The 19,598-nt window shown below is 40.7% G+C and overlaps 1 protein-coding gene across 26 annotated transcripts in view; it reads left to right on the top strand.

Moving 5' to 3' along the window:
* Window positions 1-19,598, top strand: part of PITPNM2 (phosphatidylinositol transfer protein membrane associated 2) — a 215,354-nt gene that overhangs the window by 49,942 nt on the left and 145,814 nt on the right. The window contains exon 1 of one of the 26 annotated variants that reach the window (XM_043498340.1): window positions 15,447-15,553. The exons of the other annotated variants lie outside the window; for them this stretch is intronic. The gene's annotated coding sequence lies outside the window, so the exon portion shown is untranslated. Of the gene's footprint in view, window positions 1-15,446; window positions 15,554-19,598 lie in introns of those variants that run through there. 26 annotated transcript variants of the gene reach the window in all.

Genomic DNA, 19,598 nt, shown 5'->3' on the forward strand with positions numbered 1-19,598 from the left:
AGGGTGGAGATGGATGGCAGGAGAGAGATCACTTGATCATTACCTATTAGGTTCACTCCCTCTGGGGCACCTAGCATTGGCCACTGTCAGCAGACAGGATACTGGGCTGGATGGACCTTTGGTTTGACCCAGTATGGCTGTTCTTATTCTTATGTTCTCCGAAGTTCCTGGCCCAGGCTCCTTTCACAATCAGTAAATCTATCCCCCAGTGAGAGACAGGGAAATGCTGCAGAGTTTTCTAGCTGCTTTTGCCTCTTCTTTGTGTCTTTCTGATGCAGGCAGCATTTGGGCATCTGACTGTGAGATGATCCCACTGCTATTCTGCAGATGTCATTGCAGAAAGTAACCCAACAGCATAAGGAACCTGAGAGAGACACCAGGGAAAACTTTTTGCCTCCCAAGACCTGAGTTTGGGGCTGTGTAAAGTCTGTGACTTTACTTACAACAGTAGGTCATATCACACAAAACTGAGAGCAGAAGCTGCATACTCTGGAACTTCTTTGCCTACTTTCCAAACATACTCTCCTCCTTGTTTGCAAGCAACCTCTGTTGGTTTTGATGGAAGTTATGAGTGCTCAGCACTTCTAAGAAGTGGGGACCAAAGTGCTTCAATTTGGGCACCCAAAATAAATGGGCACTTCTAAAAATGTTGGCTGTAGTTATTCATCAGTTGGCTCTTGAGATATAAACATGCTGTTCAGCCCTGCCCAAGGGAAAACAAAATGTGTATTTGGACTCCCAGTTGCTTTGTGTGTGTGTTCATGTTCATTTTATTTAAGGAGCTGGTACATAATCAGTTTTAAAATTAACTGACTGTCTGTTGACTTGTCACCCTGTGAATGAAAGCACATTGCTTGTAATTTGTTTGACATTATTCTGTCCTGTTGTCAGACTTCTAATTACATTTAGAACATAACCCAGATGTTTGTCTGTCTCTCTCTCTCTTTTTTTTCCCCTTTTAATTTTAAAACATGGAGGGGAAACAATTATCCGGTGAACCTGTGGAAGTCTGTTTGATCTTGTAAAACTTGTTTACTTAATTGCTGTGTGGTCATCTGCAAGTGGATTTGAGATGCAAAGTTCATGTCAGGATCTGGGCCCGTCTTTTCAAAAGGGACTAGTGGATGCTTTGTTTGGGTGCCCAATCTGAGGTTCCTTAAAGGCAAAATGTGAACACTTGCCCTTCTGAACATGAGGCCCTTTTAAAATGTCTCCATTTGGGTCCCCTAAATCACTAGTATTGTTTCAAAGCTTAGACCCTAAAGTGGAACTTCCCTGCAGTTTGGGGTATTTGAACCAACCTCTAAATGTAACACCCAGACCTATATTAAGTATCTGTCTTTAGCCATTGCTCTAAAAAGATGAGGTGGGGAGTGAGAGGAGAAAGAGAGCAAAGTTGCTTGTGCTTTACAATGGTTGTATTTAAATAGCGATAGAGATTTAGAAAGGTTGCCCTCTCAGGAGGAAAGCCATGTTTGCAAGTGGGTGATCTTTTATAAATCAGGAGTAGGATTGGCTTTCCTCTGAATAAGAGCATGATATACCCTGCTGGCTTGGCTTTGTGAGGGTTTGGCTGGGAGAACTCAAGCCATTTCCCACCTGCTGGAGTGGGAAGTTTGCCTCTTAGAATCTCTTTGCAACTTGTGTTTCTTAGCGACTCCCCACACACTCTTAGACACATGGGATAAAATTTTCAGTAGCACGTAAAGGACATCAGCTTAAGTCTCTCTCTCTTTTTCAAAAGCACCTAAGCCACTTAGACACCCTTGAAAATTTTGCCCTAGCTCTAGCTAGTCCAGTAGTGGAGTAAGAAAGTCCTGTGTAGGCTGATAGGTGAATACCTGTCCCAGCTACAGTAACCCAATTCAGCTGATCCAATTTTGTAAGGAGATTAGGTGCTTGGTGACTTCACTCCTTTTGAAGAGCTTTAGTCCCCTCAAGGTCTCCTGAGATCCAACTTTGTGTGTGTGTGTGTGTGCTGATCTTCATCTTTCTAAGCACCCAAATCTGCAACATTAGCATCAAATTTAACACTGTCTTCTCTAGAGAAAATATTCTGATCTGGCTGGCTCCAGCAGGGGGACTGATTTCTCAGTTCTACAAGGCTTCGATCAAAACTGAGATCGTGGTGGAGGAGATGGCAAAAGTTTGAGGAGGTCTCAGTGGGTTGTTGTAGACAAGGACACCTGGGGAAGAAGAAGAAAGGGAATAAAACATACTTTTAATACAACTGATGTTTGAGAGACTTAACACAAAATAATTCCTAGGCTTTTTATTTCCCTGCCACAAAGAACAAATATTTCCTGATGCTTAGCCTGAATGTTTTAAAGGTATGACAGGCCACGCAAACTGGACCTCATGAGTGATTCTGTCCCTTTGGTGGAGGTGATTTTGTTTGTCATTCTGTTTTAGTGTTATGGTGCCTTTTGATCCTCTGCCTTTTTTACTTAAGAACTTGGCATCCTGGCTGTAGAATGACCAGAAAGAAGTGATGAGGGGTGGTTTGGGGTTCCTTCCCTGCCTGTCTGCTCTTCTGAGCATTTGTTTTATTATCAAAGGGAAAAGCTTTGTCTCTTAATTCTTGTGTTAGTTTCTGTAACTGATAATTCACCAACAAAATAAATGCCATAAATGTTAACTTCATCTGGCCTGTTCATACATATTCTTGAACCTATAACAGTATTTTATGCATACATAAAGAAATTTTTTTTCACCCGGAAGAGACGTTACTGAGTCCATATGAGGACCAATATGAAAATTCAGAGCCTATTTTTTTTAACAAAAGATGTAATTTAAAAAAAAAAATTACCTGAACTAGGATGTGAAATTTCAGGTGGGTTGGTTTGATTTTGTATAAGTTAGGCTCTGGTGGGATGTCAGATTTGCTCTTGTCATGAGAAGCTAGCTTCAATAATTGTTGGAAGGATGACGTTCCTCTCCATAATATAGCTTTCTTCATTTTTCTTGAAGGAAGTGCTGGTACAAAATACAACCCTAATGCTGCAGACACATTCACATATGTTAAACTTTGTGTGCATGAATTGTCTCAGTAACTGAAACGGAACTATTCATGTACATAAAATTTAAGAATGTATGTTTGTATGTATTTGCAGGATTGAGGCCTTAGAAAGTAAGGAGAATAAAATAATAAATGAAACATTAATGGGACAAATATGCAGTGTGCCTTTTTACAGAAAAAAAATATTGAACAGAAAAAATAACCAGTATTATAATTGCACTAATAAGGGGAAGACTTAAGAAGACTTAACAGCTTAGATACATTTTTGTGTTTCCTTGTATTAGGTATTGTATTCACTATAGGTGTCACTTCTAATAGTGTTAGTTTTTTCCCTATGATGAGGTGCCCCCATGATTTATTAAAGCATTTATTAACAGGGATTATGCATTTTTTCCAACTTTCAGCCAAAGCCTAAAAAGAGAGAGAACTGTAAATAGGATTACATCATATGGAAGCAATGAATTCTACACCCTTCATATTTCGTTTTGATCATGCAGTAGCATAGTATGAAAGGGAATCTTTCTTCTGTACTCATCAGATTTCATGGGTCTTTTCTTGTCCATGATGCAAAATATCCAGGACCAGTAAACTAGATCCTGGACTTCTCTTCATTGCTGAATTTTAATTTAATTTGTTTTTGGTTGTTCATATTTTCCCTCTGTGATAGAACACTAATCTTGTTCTTTCTTATGGCACTTAATTACCCCCTCCACTCCCACCAAGACAGGAAGAGCTATTTGCTCACTTTTGGTAGGAATCTTTCCTTTGCAGCTATATCATCTTCCTAAAGAAGAACTGATGAGACGTCCGAGAAATACTTTTGAATATATAAATCTCTCTCTTTCTCCATCTGCTATGGTTTCTCTCTGGATAACATTGAATAATGCTGGTTTCTCTCTCTCTGTGCTCTGCCATTTATGGATACAAAAGGTCCAGTCTAAAGGCTTGACCCTTCACATGCTTACACGTATGCATAATCCTGTTGAGTTCTACAGAATTACTCACATAAGTAAAGTTATTAATGAATCTTTGCAGGCTGGGGGCCTAACAAAAAATTCAGCTAGGACTTGGGAAATGCAGAGCCCATTTGAGTGTTTGACGAGGCAGACCACTTTCAAAGTTTTAAGTTCTGTTGGTTTTTTGATTAAGAGCCACTGCTAAAGTGTACAAATCCTTTCAAATTAATAGAACTTAAAACAATTCTGATTGACCAGTTCAGATAGATTCAGGGGCAATCTGCATTTCTGAGTCCTCCCTTAGCTTATCTGGGTAGGTGGCTTCCAATATGACAATCTTTTAAAATTATGCTGAAGACTCTTAGTAATAAAATGGTGATTTATTTCCTCTTTGCAGTTAGCCTCAGTGGCTGGGTTATCAACTATATTATACTGCCTGTTTGCTGTAATGAAATGACTAGCTAGAGTAATCCTTGACACATTCACCTCCGAAAACTTTGTGGAACTAACTCTTAGTTTTCCTTTTAGGCATCATTCCTTCTCATACTTTTTCCTCTTCATACTCTAGTTCTGACATACCCAAAATAAACCAAACATGCAAACCACTCCTCATGTTCCTCCATGTCTGTAGGTGTTGACATTTCAAAGGGATGCTGTCAGCTGAAGTTGTACTTCTCTCTGGAAGGTTTTGGTTTTACTTATTCTTTCCTAGTAAAAATCATACCATTTGCCTCTTTGTGCCTCAGTTACCTCACAATAAAAAGGGGATAACTGCACTTCGCCACTTCACAGGGTTGTTGTGTGGCTTACTGAGCCTTCATAAGGCATTTGGAGATGCTCTGAGGAAAGGCGATCCAGAAGCACAAAGTTGTTATTTAATTATTTTTACTATTCAGGATGTGTAGGCCAGAGTTCTTAGAATCGCTTGTTTGTGGAATTTGGGAAACTTGTTGCTTGTAACAGTTCTGTCTGGCCTTGCCTACATGCGGAGAATGGGTTGCTTTTGACACCTGTTATTAAAATGGCTTCCTCCAGGCCTTTCTCTAAATGTTTTAAACAACTGTCCTTCTGGGGTCAGGATGGTCTGACCAGTTCAACACAGATTGTAGGAACATATTTGAAAGGTTCAGAAAAGAGCCATGAGAATGATTAAAGGATTGTTATAGTGATAGACTCAGAGCTTAACCTATTTAACTTGACAACAAAAAGGTTAAGGGGTGACTTAACTACAGGGAACAGATATTTCACAATGGGCTCTTCAATCTAGCAGAGAAAGGTCTAACACATGATTCAGTGGCTGGAAGTTGAAGCTAGACAAATTCAAACTGGAAATAAAGCATACATTTTTGACAGGGAGGGTAATGAACCATTGGAACAATTTACCAACGGTCATGGTGGATTCTCCATCACTGATAATTTTTAAATCAAGGTTGGAAGTTTTTCTAAAAGATTTGCTCTAGGAATTATTGTAGGGAAGCTCTATCCAGCAGGTCTAGATGATCACAATGGTTCCTTCTGCTACATATCTAGAACTGTTTGCTATAACTTGTATTGAATCTCTCAGGTGCTGTCTTTGCTGCAGAAAAGGTGGGTTCTTTACAGCGGGATAACTAATGCACAATAGCTGTCCTGCTGTAAAATCATAGTGGAGGCAAGGCACCTGTAGTTTTTACTGTGGAGTAGCTAGTAACACTTTCACACATAAATTCCCCCACCTACCCTTTGTGTCACCCACAGTTGATCTCGCCTAGGCTACCTCATGGTAAAGCTGCAGAGTCTTGTCTCCACTAGAATTCTACAGTGGGCTGGGTAATATGCATTCGTTAACTCACAGTAAAAACATGCCTTTTTGACAGTAAAGACAAAGCCTTAGACTGAAAGCTCCTTGGAATAGTGCATATGTCTCCCTCTAAGTTTGTGTAGAGTTTATTGGTGTTACTGTAATACAAATATTACATATTAAATATTAATGTTGACCCTCTGTGTCCCTGTGGGGCAATCATTTGCAACAACCATTTGAGAGGTACAGGGGAGATGTCAAGAATGGCTAATTTTCCTAATGTATACTCTGCCTCCCATGCCATTCTTCAAATCAGCAGCCCGAAGTATGTTGAGATGTGCACACTTTCTGTGAATAAAGCTGCTGCTGTTGACCCATCTGCCAAAAATTCTGGTCCTCAAATACAGCTTGCTGCTGTTTAGCTCTCTGTTCTGTTGGAAATGAGAACAGCATTTTAGCACAGTTTTCCTCAATGCAAAAGAACAACTAACTCCCCTTTTAAGGATGTGTTCCAGAGTGTGAATAAGCATGGGCTGAAGTTTTAAAATGGGCCAACAATTTCTGAATTTGAGCCATCACATAAAAGTATTTGTCACTGTGAAAAATCTCCCTTCAAGAGCATGAAAATTCCTTCAGCAAACATGGCTGTGTGATGCCAAACCTAGTTCATTTAAGACAATGCTTCTTAGATTTCTTGCCCTCCCCATTCAAACGAAACCTGAATCCTCTGGTGCATCTTTAATTTGAGATGGGTAAGCTGTGGGTACAAGGATTTTCCCTGTGCCCAAAAATTGAAGTTGGTTTCCATGACTGTTTCTGGATGCCACTTTATAAATCAAAAAATAAATAGATTTCAGATAAGTGTTTCCCCCACTCCCTTCGATTCTGTTAAACTTGGCATTTTAATGACTCTCTTAAACCTTTTTTTTTTTTTTTTTTTTTTTTTAAGTTAGGGATGTTAAACCAACTGGAAAATGTTCAGTTGGCTGAAGGCCTGTGAACATCCATTCTGCATTTAAAATACCTTGTGAGATGCACAAACAAGAAACTCTTTAGACTGATGTGAAGTGGTGGGTATGGGAGACATGCTTGCATATGTATTACTGCTCTGTACTGGAATGAATGGCTAATTTATCTGTGTGAGAGAGTGGGGTCAATCTCTTGTGGCTGCAGTCTACAGCTGAGAAAAGCCCTAATACTACAGCAGTTCATGGAGGTTAGAGGATAGATGTCTGTTGGTTTTTTTAAATTATTTTTTGCAGCCATAAACTCCAGATCCTATTGCCTGGTTTGTATGCCTGAGGCTTAGCTGATGACCATGGTGAGAGGGAATTTGCAGCGTAAGGGGATCCATAACTACAACTCCAGGGGAAAAAGAACAAACAAGATTTTACTACTCATTTAAAAAAACAAAAAATGAAACCTTTCTCTTTTGGACAAATTGTTTTAAAATACGTGGCTCCTTGTGACGGGGTGCAACTTGCCATTGCAGCACCTCCTACTGGCTGTTTTGGGAATTAGCTCTGTGCCCTCTTCTGGTGGTGTCTCGCCCACTGTCACTTCTGCTCCTGGACACATGTCACTCCCAGGACCATGGCATCCTTTTCATGATGCTGTCCTCTGGCTGTGCCACACTCTGTGTTCTCCCCTTCCGGGGGACCTCCTGTCCAGCCGCTTCCTTCAGTGGCAAACTGCAGTCCACAGTCTAGCCACTTCCCATGTGGCTCCAGCACCTCATTGCCCTTGTGTCAGGGCCTCAGTCTGCAACCCCCAACAACCGGCCAGGAGCTGTCTTTTGCTCCCTTGGCCCCTGTTGGCAGCATTTTTCTGTCCAGGGTGCTGGCAGTTCTCTCAGCCCATCAGGGACCCAGTCTTTTTTCTCCCAAGGCTCTCAACAGAGAACTGCCCTCCTCTGCCCTGAAGCTCCCTTTTTATATGGTGTGACGTTGCACTCTATATGATTTTATGAAAGTATGCTGATGAGTGTGAATATAATATAACTAAAATATGCTTCACGCAAAAGATCTCTTGTAAGGTATCATTACAAAGCTAATAATCTACTGAGTGTGGTCATCCTGTTTGTATAAATGTATCACTCTTGTATCCAAAACTAGAAATATGAAATACAACTCTGAAGGTCTATTGTAATTATGCAAAGTGTGGGCCATTAATGATGGTTTGGAATCTTGATGGCTCCCATCAACCAGGACAATTGACTGTGGATGGCTCTGTTTGCAGGCAGGTCTTCCTGTGAGTCAGGCTGGGAGGAATGAAGGCTTGGGGTCTTACAGTGACATGTGATCATGTCACCTGAACTGGAATCCATCTTTAACCTAATGTTTTTCCATTGAGAAGAAGGGGTGGGAGGGAACCCAGAGGGACAAAGGATTCCCACTTTATGCAAAAGATATATATACTTGGGTGGAACAGAACAAGGGGGCAGCCATCATGAGAAATCCCCTAGCTACCACCTGAGCTGGAACAAGGGCTGTACCAGGGGAAAGGATTGTGCCCAGACTAGAAAGGTGTCCGGTTTGTGAAAGAAACTTATTGAAACATCTCTAAGGGTGAGATTTTATCTACATTCAGTTTTTATTAGACTTGCATATTTTATTTTATTTTGCTTGGTAATTTACTTTGTTCTGTCTGTTACTACTTGGAACCACATAAATCCTACTTTCTGTATTTAATAAAATCACTTTTTACTTATTAATTAATCCAGAGTATGTATTAATACTTGGGGGAGGGAAGGGGGAAACAGCTGTGCATATCTCTGTCAGCGTTATAGAGGGTGAGCAATTTATGAGTTTGCCCTGTATAAGCTTTATACAGGGTAAAACAAATTTATTTAGGGTTTGGACCCCATTGGGAGTTGGGCATCTGAGTGTCCAGAACAGGAACACTTCTGTAAGCTGCTTTCAGCTAAGCCTACAGCTGTTAGGGGACGTGGTTCAGACCTTGGTCTGGGTTTGCAGCAGGCTAATGGGTCTGGCTCAAACAAGGCGGGGTGCTGGAGTCCTAAGTTGCCAGGGCAGGAAAGCAGGAGCAGAAGTAGTCTTGGCACATCAGGTGGCAGCCCCAAGGTGGTTTCTGTGATCCAGCCCGTTACATATGGGTCTGCTTTGCTCTGATTGGCTTCTCCCCTCAGCCCTTCTTTGATTGGCTCTCTCCTGTGCAGCCTCCCTAGGGCTGCTGTTAACCCCGTTTCTGCCAATGTGAGGCAGACACCCTATCACACTCCCAAAGGGAGCTCCCAACTGAAAAATAGGGACCCTAATTCCAGTGCTAACTAATGACAGAATCGCTCTTCTTCACGACCTGCTTGCTGCCATGAGCAGTGTTCGTGAGACCCCCTGTATGAACACCCTATACTTTTCAGTTAGAAGTTACCCTTTCAGTAACCATATCACAATATTGTTTAGATTTTGGAAGCTGAGTGGACGTGATGGAACACAATTGTTAATTCATTACAGTGGTATTTTAGCTTTACAAATTAAATTGAGTGTCCCAGTGAGGCTGCTTCTCTGTGGTGATGGGGGCATCAGGCGGGTTGTTGCTTCTGTGGAAACTGACACAGGTCTTGGTACTGGGATGCTTATTCGCTGTTCTGCTTAGCTGTGTCTCCACCTCTGTGGCAAATATTCAGTGCATTAAATACATGTTCCAGCTATCTAACTAGTGCAGCCCTCTTGAGGGGCTCTGGGTTGACTGGCTTTGATTAGACTCCTCTACCTGCTCCCTGACAGCATAAAAGGGTCTGAAGAAGATATGGAGGCCCCTCTTCATCAAGCTGCACCCTGTCTCCTCTTTTGCACATTTGCCATACCATGCCAGTGAGTGACTCAGCGGCATTCTCCTCACCAGGCCTGCAGCACCCCCCCAGCATAAGAGGGTCCTGCAGACTTTTCGCAGCTGAAATGTATGTATATGAACTTGAGCAAGGACACCAATGCGGTGTGTCCACCACAGTGCCAGTGTTTTATGCAATCAATGAACATCAGCTTCAGGCAACTCAGGATACTAACAAAAAGATGAGTATCTGATCCTGCTGGGGCCTTTTGCCTCTTGGGGCACACATTCATGTGAAGGTAATCTGAGGGCAGAAGCAATCTGCTCAATCATAGGCAAATTAGCTGCAGCCTATGGGTTCCAAGCAAGCTGTAAATATAGCTTTCAGTTGTGTGAGGTGTGGGCATCTCCCTGGCAAACTAATATTCCGAGGGCTGTGGTTTTTATCTCCAGTTTATTTAATTAGCTGTATTATAGTATATTTTCTAAATAGCATATTTTGGAAATGTGACCTAACTGCTTCATAATTCCTTACGTGCAGTCTCTGCCTTGTAGAAAAGGAGGTATGGTAGCAGCGCTCCGACGGGAATACCCATAGTTTACCTGAAAGAGACATTTCAGAGCTGGTAATTTCACAGAAAGGGGGATGGCAACGGGTCTCATGCTGCCGTGTACAGAAAATATTAGGGATGTTTTACCGTAATTGTGATTGTACGTTCAGTCTGATTTCAATGGTTACAAAGGTTCAACAAAATGCAATTATCTTAATAGGCTAATTTGGCAATGGTGCGTGGTTTTTTGTTTTGCTATTGTGGGGTAGCACTGGCTCATGCTCATGAGCGTTGCGTGGAAGTTACATTAATAGTAATTGCTAATAATTTCTTCTCAGCCTCAGATTAGTGGGTGCACTTAAAAATGTGCCACTGATGGCCCATTTGTTTTTACTTTCCCTCTGGCTACACTGTGCTGTCTCCTTTCACCACATACTTCAAGTTGCTTCACAGCTCCCCTTTTCTCCCTGGCAACTTAGCTTAGTAGTTCCAGCAGAAGAGAGAATCCGTTTTCTTTTCTTTTTGCCTGAACATGGCTTTTGTGTCCAACTGACATGAATGCATCACTCTGTTCTTCTGGTTTTATGGCATGTCATGAAAGAAGTGGTGGCAGCCAACTCATTAAAGACGCCAGGAATGCCTCAGGATTCTGCAAAAATGTATCAGGCCAACAAATGCTTACTGTGTTCTCCCCACCCAAGGTAGTTTTTGCAGTTTCTTTGGAAGTGTGGTGATACAATGGTTCTGTCAGCTTGTAAGGCGAAGGATTAGTCACATAAGCTTGTTTTCTCCTAGACTATCTGGAATTTTAAAAAGAGAGACTGAAAGTAGATGGTACAGAATAGTTTATTCTTCCTGGGAGAATCCTGGTGGGTGCTGTTTGTTCCATTCTGCTATGCAGGAAGTAATCAGGCAGCTTTATCTATTTAATTCATACTTAAAAATACAAGGTGTACTTATCAAGATCAAGAATAATACATAGAAGTGCATGGTACTGCTACAAATATAGTATTTTAAAAAATAGATAAGGAAATAGAAATATGGAGAAATACTCTTTATTCACTGTGTATTGATTTGAAAATAAATCCTTTTCCATATAAGAAATTGGGTTAGGTTATATTAAAGACTGGCTTAAGGGCAGAAGTATTTTGTTAGCAACTTTGATGAGAGCAGGCAGATGTCTGAAAACATAGTCTTGCTTGCAAACATTTTCTGTTTTAAGAACAGGAGTACTTGTGGCACCTTTGAGACTCTGGCACCTGTCTGATTCTTCAGTCACCTTATACCTTTCCTCCCCCCCCCATTACTGTTGCTATTTTCCATTGAAAATAGTCTTAATTCAGGAAAAGGTTAATAAAAAGAGATCTTCATGCCATACTAGTGCTGTGTGCCTCACCTGCCAGGAAGATGGTATGTCTGCCCCATTTTCACCTTAGAGATCTCGGCTATGATATTTATTTACTGTGGGTTAGAATATTCCTCCTGTCTTCAAATGCCGTGTGCTTGAGGTAGTGACAGAGAGGACATTGCGGGGATGCAGTTCAGCAGTCAGCTCTTAGAAACAGCTGTTTTGAATTTTGTTTGAGAATAAAATGTGTCTGATCTTTTAAATAGCAAATGGGCACAGAAATATGCTTCATGAGGCACTTCCAACAGATTTATCAGGACTTTGTGATATAAGCAGCCAGAAAAAGAAATGGTTTGTTACATCTCATCTGCGACTGACTGTACACCTCTACCCCGATATAATGCGACCCAATAGAACTCGAATTTGGATATAACGCGGTAAAGCAGCTCTCTGGGGGACGGGGACGTGTGCTCTGGTGGATCAAAGCATGTTCGATATAATGTGGTTTCACCTATAATGCAGTAAGATTTTTTTGGCTCCCGAGGACAGCGTTATATCGGGATAGAGGTGTTATTGTAATGAGTTCGTATGAAATTCAGGCTTTTTTTCTTTGCTTTTTTTTTCCTCTTTCGATTGCATTGTTGGAATATGTGGCTTCTGCTAAATGCTGGCTTTTAGTCAGTTTTGGAGAGTCCACATAGGGATGCATGTTTATAGCAATAAACACATGGCATTTTCAGTCCAGGATACAAAATGGATTCTTTGTGGGTAAAAATATTGATCCTCCTCTTCAGCATCTTTACTAAGCAACAAGTCACTACAAGTAAATAGAGCTAAAAGGGCAAATGGCTAGCTCTCTAAGCAGAGGTTCACAGTCTAGGTTAGTTGTCTGTTTGTAGGTTGTTTTACATTTTGGTTTTAATGGATAAAGAAATGCTTACCTTCTCGCAGTGCCAATTAACTGTGTTGCTCTGTACTTCAATATATCTGCATTTGTTGGGCTGGATTTGGAATGTGTGTTTTGTGCTGTGAAAGACTTTCTTTTCTCTAAGGCTGAAAAGCTGAGCATGAATGTAAGAGACAGATATGTAGGATCTTTAAGTGCTCATTTATATTGACAGAGCGTTTACTAAACTTTTTTGATGTTTAGTTGGTTGCAGTGTGCGTGCGTGCCTGTGTGTGTGTTTCTTACTGGTTGCTTCATGTAAACTGACAGTTTAAAAAAAATTACTTTTCCGAGCAGTATTTAAGAGTGAGTGGAGAATTTAAAGGTCAGATTCTAGACAAAAGCTCTGCTTTTGTTATCCGTCATATTCTCTGCAGGACAAATTTGTTTTCTGTATCTTGTCCAGATTTGCTGTTGTGTAGATTTATTTTTCTTTGTTTTTTTTTAACAAGAATTTTGAAATGGTTGTGGCAGTAAAACTGTTCTCAGAATGTATGTATTATACTGTATATATCATAGCCATTGCTCCTCTCCTACTAGTTACTCAGAGGTAGTAGTATTGATTGGAGCATGGAATTTTCATACTGTTGGAAGCAAAAATTATGCTATTACACTGGAGGCTTTTAAAGGATTCTTTTACAGCAATAAATGTATGTGGGCACTAGTTATCAAAACTCTTAGTTTACAGATATTTAATAATCTGCCAAGCTGTAGGTTTAAAATTCTGCTGTCAGTGTGTTAATATTTCTAACTCTGCTTTCAGCGTAATGGTGTATAGATTATATGTTCACAAGCTAATTCCAGAAAGACATTTCTGTCTGATGGGGTAGTTTTCAGGACCAACGAAGTGATTATCTTTTTCCTTTATGGAAGATCATGTGCTATTTATGAAGGTGGTTGTTATTATTAGGGCTTAGTTTACTGAGAGAGGGGGAAAAAATCAGTTCATAACATCATGAACCTCAGTAGGTAATGTGTTTGTTTTGTATTCCTGTTTGTTCAGTTCAGATGGCTAGATGAACCACCTGTTCTTAGAACTGTATGGGCTGCACTCTTAGAACAGTAAAGATGCAATGACATAAATTGCTCTGCGTGACTTTGATTTAATTTTAGTGCGAGTGCAGCTGAAGTGAGTGTTTTTAATTTGCAAGGTGAGCAGCTCTAATGAACCATCTTGTCTTCAGGCTTTAAAGATGTCCTTATGTTTTGTTATGGCAGATAGGTCTGTGATTTTAAGTGGAGACTTTGTTTTGTAGGGCCCCTGGTGACAGTGTTGATTAGGAATTTGTTCTTCATGGTACATTTCTGAATAGTTTTGCAAGTTTCTTTTGTTCCAGTTCATGAGCCCTGGAGTTTGATGGGACTGAACCAAACATCTTTGAATTTGGGGAAATTTCAGATACAGATTTGCATACAAATTTTGTGGGATTTGGCTCAGTCTCTGGTCTGGGCTAGTGCAGGGAAGCTGCTATAGCGTGTAGCCTGTTTTTTCTAGCTGAACCAATTTCCTGGGAAGGATTTTTAAGATACATTAAACTTCACAGCAAATGATTAATTTTGTAACAAACAATCTTCTTTTGTGTGTTTCTCTCTGCTGGAAGAGCCTGCATTGTCAGCATAAGGTAGGCTTACCAAACATGCGTACATGGCTAGTTATCTGAAACAAAAGTAGAACAACTTTAATTACTTTGGAACCATTGCTTAGCGTTTTTGACAGATCTCTTGACGTTGTGCAAAAACATTACTTGCGATGTATGAATCTTTAATGGGACACAGGTTTGAACTGAATTCTGCCTTGAGTGGCTCACTTCTTTGCAATTGAACTGTTTGCTTTTTGAAGTTCTGGTCAGATTTTGGCCAAAAGAATCCAATGAGTTGCCTTTCCAGAGGCGTTCCAATAATTCTTTACTCTCTTGATCATACCAGTGATGAAGATGCCTGCTCCAGAAGGCCTTAGCCAACCTATGGAAAAATTCCAGATTTATCAGAAAACACCTTACAGTTGTTAACATATTAACATCAATCATAATAGTCTTTAGCTGTCTGAGATCATTGAATGAAAAGCAGCTTATAAATGTTAATGAATTAATCTTCACAAAATTTTCTATCAGGTAAGTGGCATTATCCCCATTACACAGATGAAGAATCAGAGGCACAGAGAAGTTTGGTGACTTTCTGAAGGTTAAATGGAGTCACTGTTGCTGAGGCATGACTTTGAACCCAGATCTCCTGAGTCCTCTGGTGCTTTTAATGTCAAAGTTTGTGGGAAGTAGGTGTGTATATTCTGTGTTTATGCATCTGTGTGGCCTTTGTGTATACAGGGCTTATGTGACGGAGCTGAGGGCATCTACAAAGTTTCTATGGACAGGAGTTTGGCATGACTACATTACTGATCAGTGTTACAGCTGCTTTGGGGTGGGGGGATTGGAGAGGGCCTTCTCAAACAAGTTGCAATACAAAAAGATCATCCCTCTGGAATTATATATTTTACCATGTTTGTCTTTGTGAATTTTTAGTTTTTTGTGCCTTTATTTAGTGTGTCTCTACTTTTCTTTCCCTCTTTATTTACAACAGAAACCATGTCACTGGCATGAGCAGAGCTTCGTGACTCTCACAACTGCCGAATAAAATTGCCCTCTATAGTCTTTAGTTTGTGAACTATGGGTAGTGTATTTGTTACCCTAGGGCAGCGTGAGACTGACTTCCTTGTGTGTGGATATGCTAATTTTTATAGCATCTTCTGCCTTAGCAACTAGGAGCTTCAATTATAGAAATTAAAACCATGCAAGGAACCTGCACCGCCCCCAGCAAGCATGGGTATTAAACTGAAAAACACCCTGACTGCAACCGTGCCTAGCAAGCCTTGGAAGATGTAACACAACCATCAACCTGAAATATGGGTTGCGGCTGGACCCTTCACCCTTTGCACATATGAGCTTGGGTCTCACTGAAATGTGTAAAGAAGCTGAGAGAGATCAGCACTTTTCAGGGTCTGACCCTAATAGAAAGACTCCTATTGACTTAATGATGTTTGGGTTGGAACCTCTATTCATGGAGTTAAACAGCAAATGCATTTTTAAGTCAAAGCAGCTGACAACTCATTCCTGCCTCCCTCCTTCAGAGCTGTCCTTGCGGCAGTTGTTGACATTACAAACACTTTGCAGGTCAGTGCAGATGCACTGTCTCCCTGCTTGGTTTATGGGATTAGTAATGTCACACAACTCCTATAGGAACCCTGAACGTGGAACTTGGAAAATCAAAGACTGTTTCAGTTTACCTTTAAAAATGAGATACTCTGTATCCTCTAAAAAAGAAAAGGAGTACTTGTGGCACCTTAGAGACTAACAAATTTATTTTATAAATTTATAAAATAAATTTGTTAGTCTCTAAGGTGCCACAAGTACTCCTTTTCTTTTTGCGAATACAGACTAACACGGCTGCTACTCTGAAATCTGTATCCTCTCCCTAGCTATTTTAGAGATTTATCTAGAAATGCAGTGTAGCACAGTAGTGGTTTCTGTACTGTATGTGAACCTCACCTGTCTTTACTACTGCCTGATTTATCTGTCTCTGTGCACTCTGTTCTGGCCTGATGGCTTATGAGCTTCTTCCTGAGAACTAGACAGAATGGATATTTTAATAACACTCATATTGATTTCCCTGTTAGAAAGCAGACCTGCACTTGTTTAAAAATTTAAGCAGGTATTTTATAAGAGCAGCTTGCTACGGTGTGATCTAACAGAAGCATCTGCCACCCTAACCTTGCCTGACCACCTGAGCGATTAATTGTGGAGACCTCTTAACTGCTCCATAGTTCAAGTTGCTTTCAGAGTTTCACTTAAAGCAGGGAAAAAATTCTGCTACCTTGCACTTTAGGGTTTTCAGTTTAGTCTCTGAATTTAACCCCTGTTCTTAAGGTCAAAGATTTACTAGCTTTGGCAGAGGAATCATTTATACATGAAACCTTTTTGAACTTTTCATTGAGATTATAAATTCTTCTATGGGCTCTTCTGTCTGAACCACAAGCCCTGTGTGTGTGTCTGTCAGGACAAACTGGTGGCAGTGTCAAGTTCTGCTGCTGTTTTGCTTCCCGGATGCTGCTATCCTAATCATCAGCACAGAGTCTGAGGAGACAGGGCGGTCTGAGTGGGGCTGTATGTGCTGGGGGCTTTGGGAAAGGCAGGATCTGTAAGGAGATGGTTGGGATGGGAGGAGCAAAATCTGAGGTGTGCAGAGACTTGGCTTCCTGCCTGCTGGGTGTTGTGCCATGGGTACACAAGGTAGATGGGTGTAATTAGGGCTATAGCATGGTCTGGAGGTGCAGTGGAAATGTGTGGTGGAGTAGAGGGATGCGTGAGGGAATGCATCTGGGCTTCCTGGGGTTTCCCACCATTCCCCACTGGTAGTTCGTCGGATGGGCTTCCCTTTGGCAGAGCAGAGAGTGAAGCTCCTGTGTCTCCCCATCTCCCATTGTAACTCAGGAAAGCGGGAGAAGCCCTCAGGGAGAAGTGCAGGGAGATGGGTTCAGGGTTGGGGCCAAGAAGCTGATCTTGGCGGCTGTGTTTTGAATACAGAAACACCTGGGCAGGTAGAAACACATGCGAGTCCTTAATTATTTATTTATTTATTTTAAACCAGGCCAGGTGCACATAGTGCATGTGCAAATAGTTGGTTGCACACACAGACTGACACTACCACAGCAGTTACATGCCTAACTTGTTTAAAAATAATCCTGATGTCATCCTGGCTTCTGGGCAGCACCAAACCTGCTCTGAATGTTAATTGAAAAGGCCTGAATTTTTAATTTAATTTTTTTTTGATATTATGGGGTTTCCGGTGCTTAATTTACCCCCACAAAGTTGATATAATTGTTTTAAAAGTAGTAATCTTGTATTTTTTTTATATTCACCAAGCATCAGATTTGAGACACCCTAGAAGTGTAAATTGAAATCCCATCTGGGTAATCTCAGCCATTCATCATTTATACACGTGGTATACTGTATAGTTCACTGTGTTTAATCCTTTTGGATAAGTCCTTAAAAAAAACAAGCTGTAATCTGCACTTCATGGATGCTAGCAATATGCTTGCTTGCTACCTACCACCCCAAACTTGGCTGCATTTCAGTAGTGAAGAGCTTTGATTACTCTGGGAGGAAAGATGCTAGAAAAATGTAAAATATTATCCTTATTGCTACCTTTTTAGCCTGACCTTTGTCCCACTAGAGAGAGCAGTTGGGCCTAGAGCAGGCTGAAAATAACCGCCCAAGACTATTTTATGGCCATTCACAATGAAAATTCTGAAAATGTGTCACAAAGGACATCTATAGAGCTTTAAGGTATTAATTACCACTCTTAACACACCAGTCTTTGGAAAAACAAGCTCCTTCAACAAATGCGATTCTATAAATTGGGACCTTCAAAGCCTAAGAGAATTCGACTCCCAAATCCTGTTGAAATTCAGTGCGAGTTGGGTGCCTAACACCATTGGGCTCCTTTTAAAAACTTCAGCCATAATCCTTAGGAGGGGAACTTCAGAAAGCTAGGCTCCTGCTCATTGCAAAGTGATCATTGTGGGGCATCTAATGGTGAATGTGACTTATCTGAGTTTGTCTGTTATTACCAGGCTAAAAAAAATGTGTCCTGTCGTGTTAATGAATCATGAGAGTGTACCTTGAAAGTACAGTGTTGGGGTGGATAATATGAAAAAGAACATTAACTTTTTGTTTAGCTTTTCCTATTTTGTCCCTTTACAGGAGCACCTAAAAATAAGTAATAATTCTGTGATACAGTCTGGTTGTAATCCCATTTGTCACTATGAATCTGGCAAATACTTCAAAATAAACTCCACGCACTATCAGCTGAGACCATCAAGCACAGTAGTTTCCACATATATTTTCTCTTCAAAAGAAAGAATTTGGCCTTTCTCTTAACAAAGGACTCAAGCAGGCGTTAGTGGTGCTTCTGAGAAACAGTAATGGTTGTCCTAAGCTTGGCCTTTACCTTGTCCATGAGTCACTTTACCTTGCATATTTCTTTAGACTATGTGCTAACTGCTTATACTAAACTTATCTGTTCAGTCTTATTTTTAGCTGTGACTCTACCTTTCCCAGACCAGAAGAAGAACTCTGTGTAGCTCAAAAGCTTGTCTCTCTCTCCTACAGAAGTTGGTCCAATAAAAGATATTACCTTACCCACCTTGTCTAATTCCCTTATAAAAGGCTAGGAGTACTTGTGGCACCTTAGAGACTAACAAATTTATTTGAGCATAAGCTTTCATGAGCTACAGCTCACTTCATCGGATGCATTCGGTGCCACAAGTACTCCTTTTTTCTTTTTGTGAATACAGACTAAAACGACTGCTACTCTGAAACCTATCATTATAAAAGGCTGTTTTCCTCAACTCCCCTTTTGACACAAATAATTAAGCATTAACGATCTGTGTAAAATACTAATGTACCAGATTTCAGAGTAGCAGCCGTGTTAGTCTGTATTCGCAAAAAGAAAAGGAGTACTTGTGGCACCTTAGAGACTAACAAATTTATTAGAGCATAAGCTTTCGTGAGCTACAGCTCACTTCATCGGATGCATTTGGTGGAAAAAACGGAGGAGAGATTTATATACACACACACAGAGAACATGAAACAATGGGTTTATCATACACACTGTAAGGAGAGTGATCACTTAAGATAAGCCATCACCAACAGCAGGGGGGGGAAAGGAGGAAAACCTTCCATGGTGACAAGCAGGTAGGCTAATTCCAGCAGTTAACAAGAATATCAGAGGAACAGTGGGGGGTGGGGTGGGGGGGAGAAATACCATGGGGAAATAGTTTTACTTTGTGTAATGACTCATCCATTCCCAGTCTCTATTCAAGCCTAAGTTAATTGTATCCAGTTTGCAAATTAATTCCAATTCAGCAGTCTCTCGTTGGAGTCTGTTTTTGAAGCTTTTTTGTTGAAGTATAGCCACTCTTAGGTCTGTGATCGAGTGACCAGAGAGATTGAAGTGTTCTCCAACTGGTTTTTGAATGTTATAATTCTTGACGTCTGATTTGTGTCCATTCATTCTTTTACGTAGAGACTGTCCAGTTTGGCCAATGTACATGGCAGAGGGGCATTGCTGGCACATGATGGCATATATCACATTGGTAGATGCGCAGGTGAACGAGCCTCTGATAGTGTGGCTGATGTGATTAGGCCCTATGATGGT

Source organism: Dermochelys coriacea, chromosome 15 (assembly GCF_009764565.3).
Source record: "Dermochelys coriacea isolate rDerCor1 chromosome 15, rDerCor1.pri.v4, whole genome shotgun sequence".
Classification (NCBI taxonomy): Eukaryota; Metazoa; Chordata; order Testudines; family Dermochelyidae; genus Dermochelys; species Dermochelys coriacea.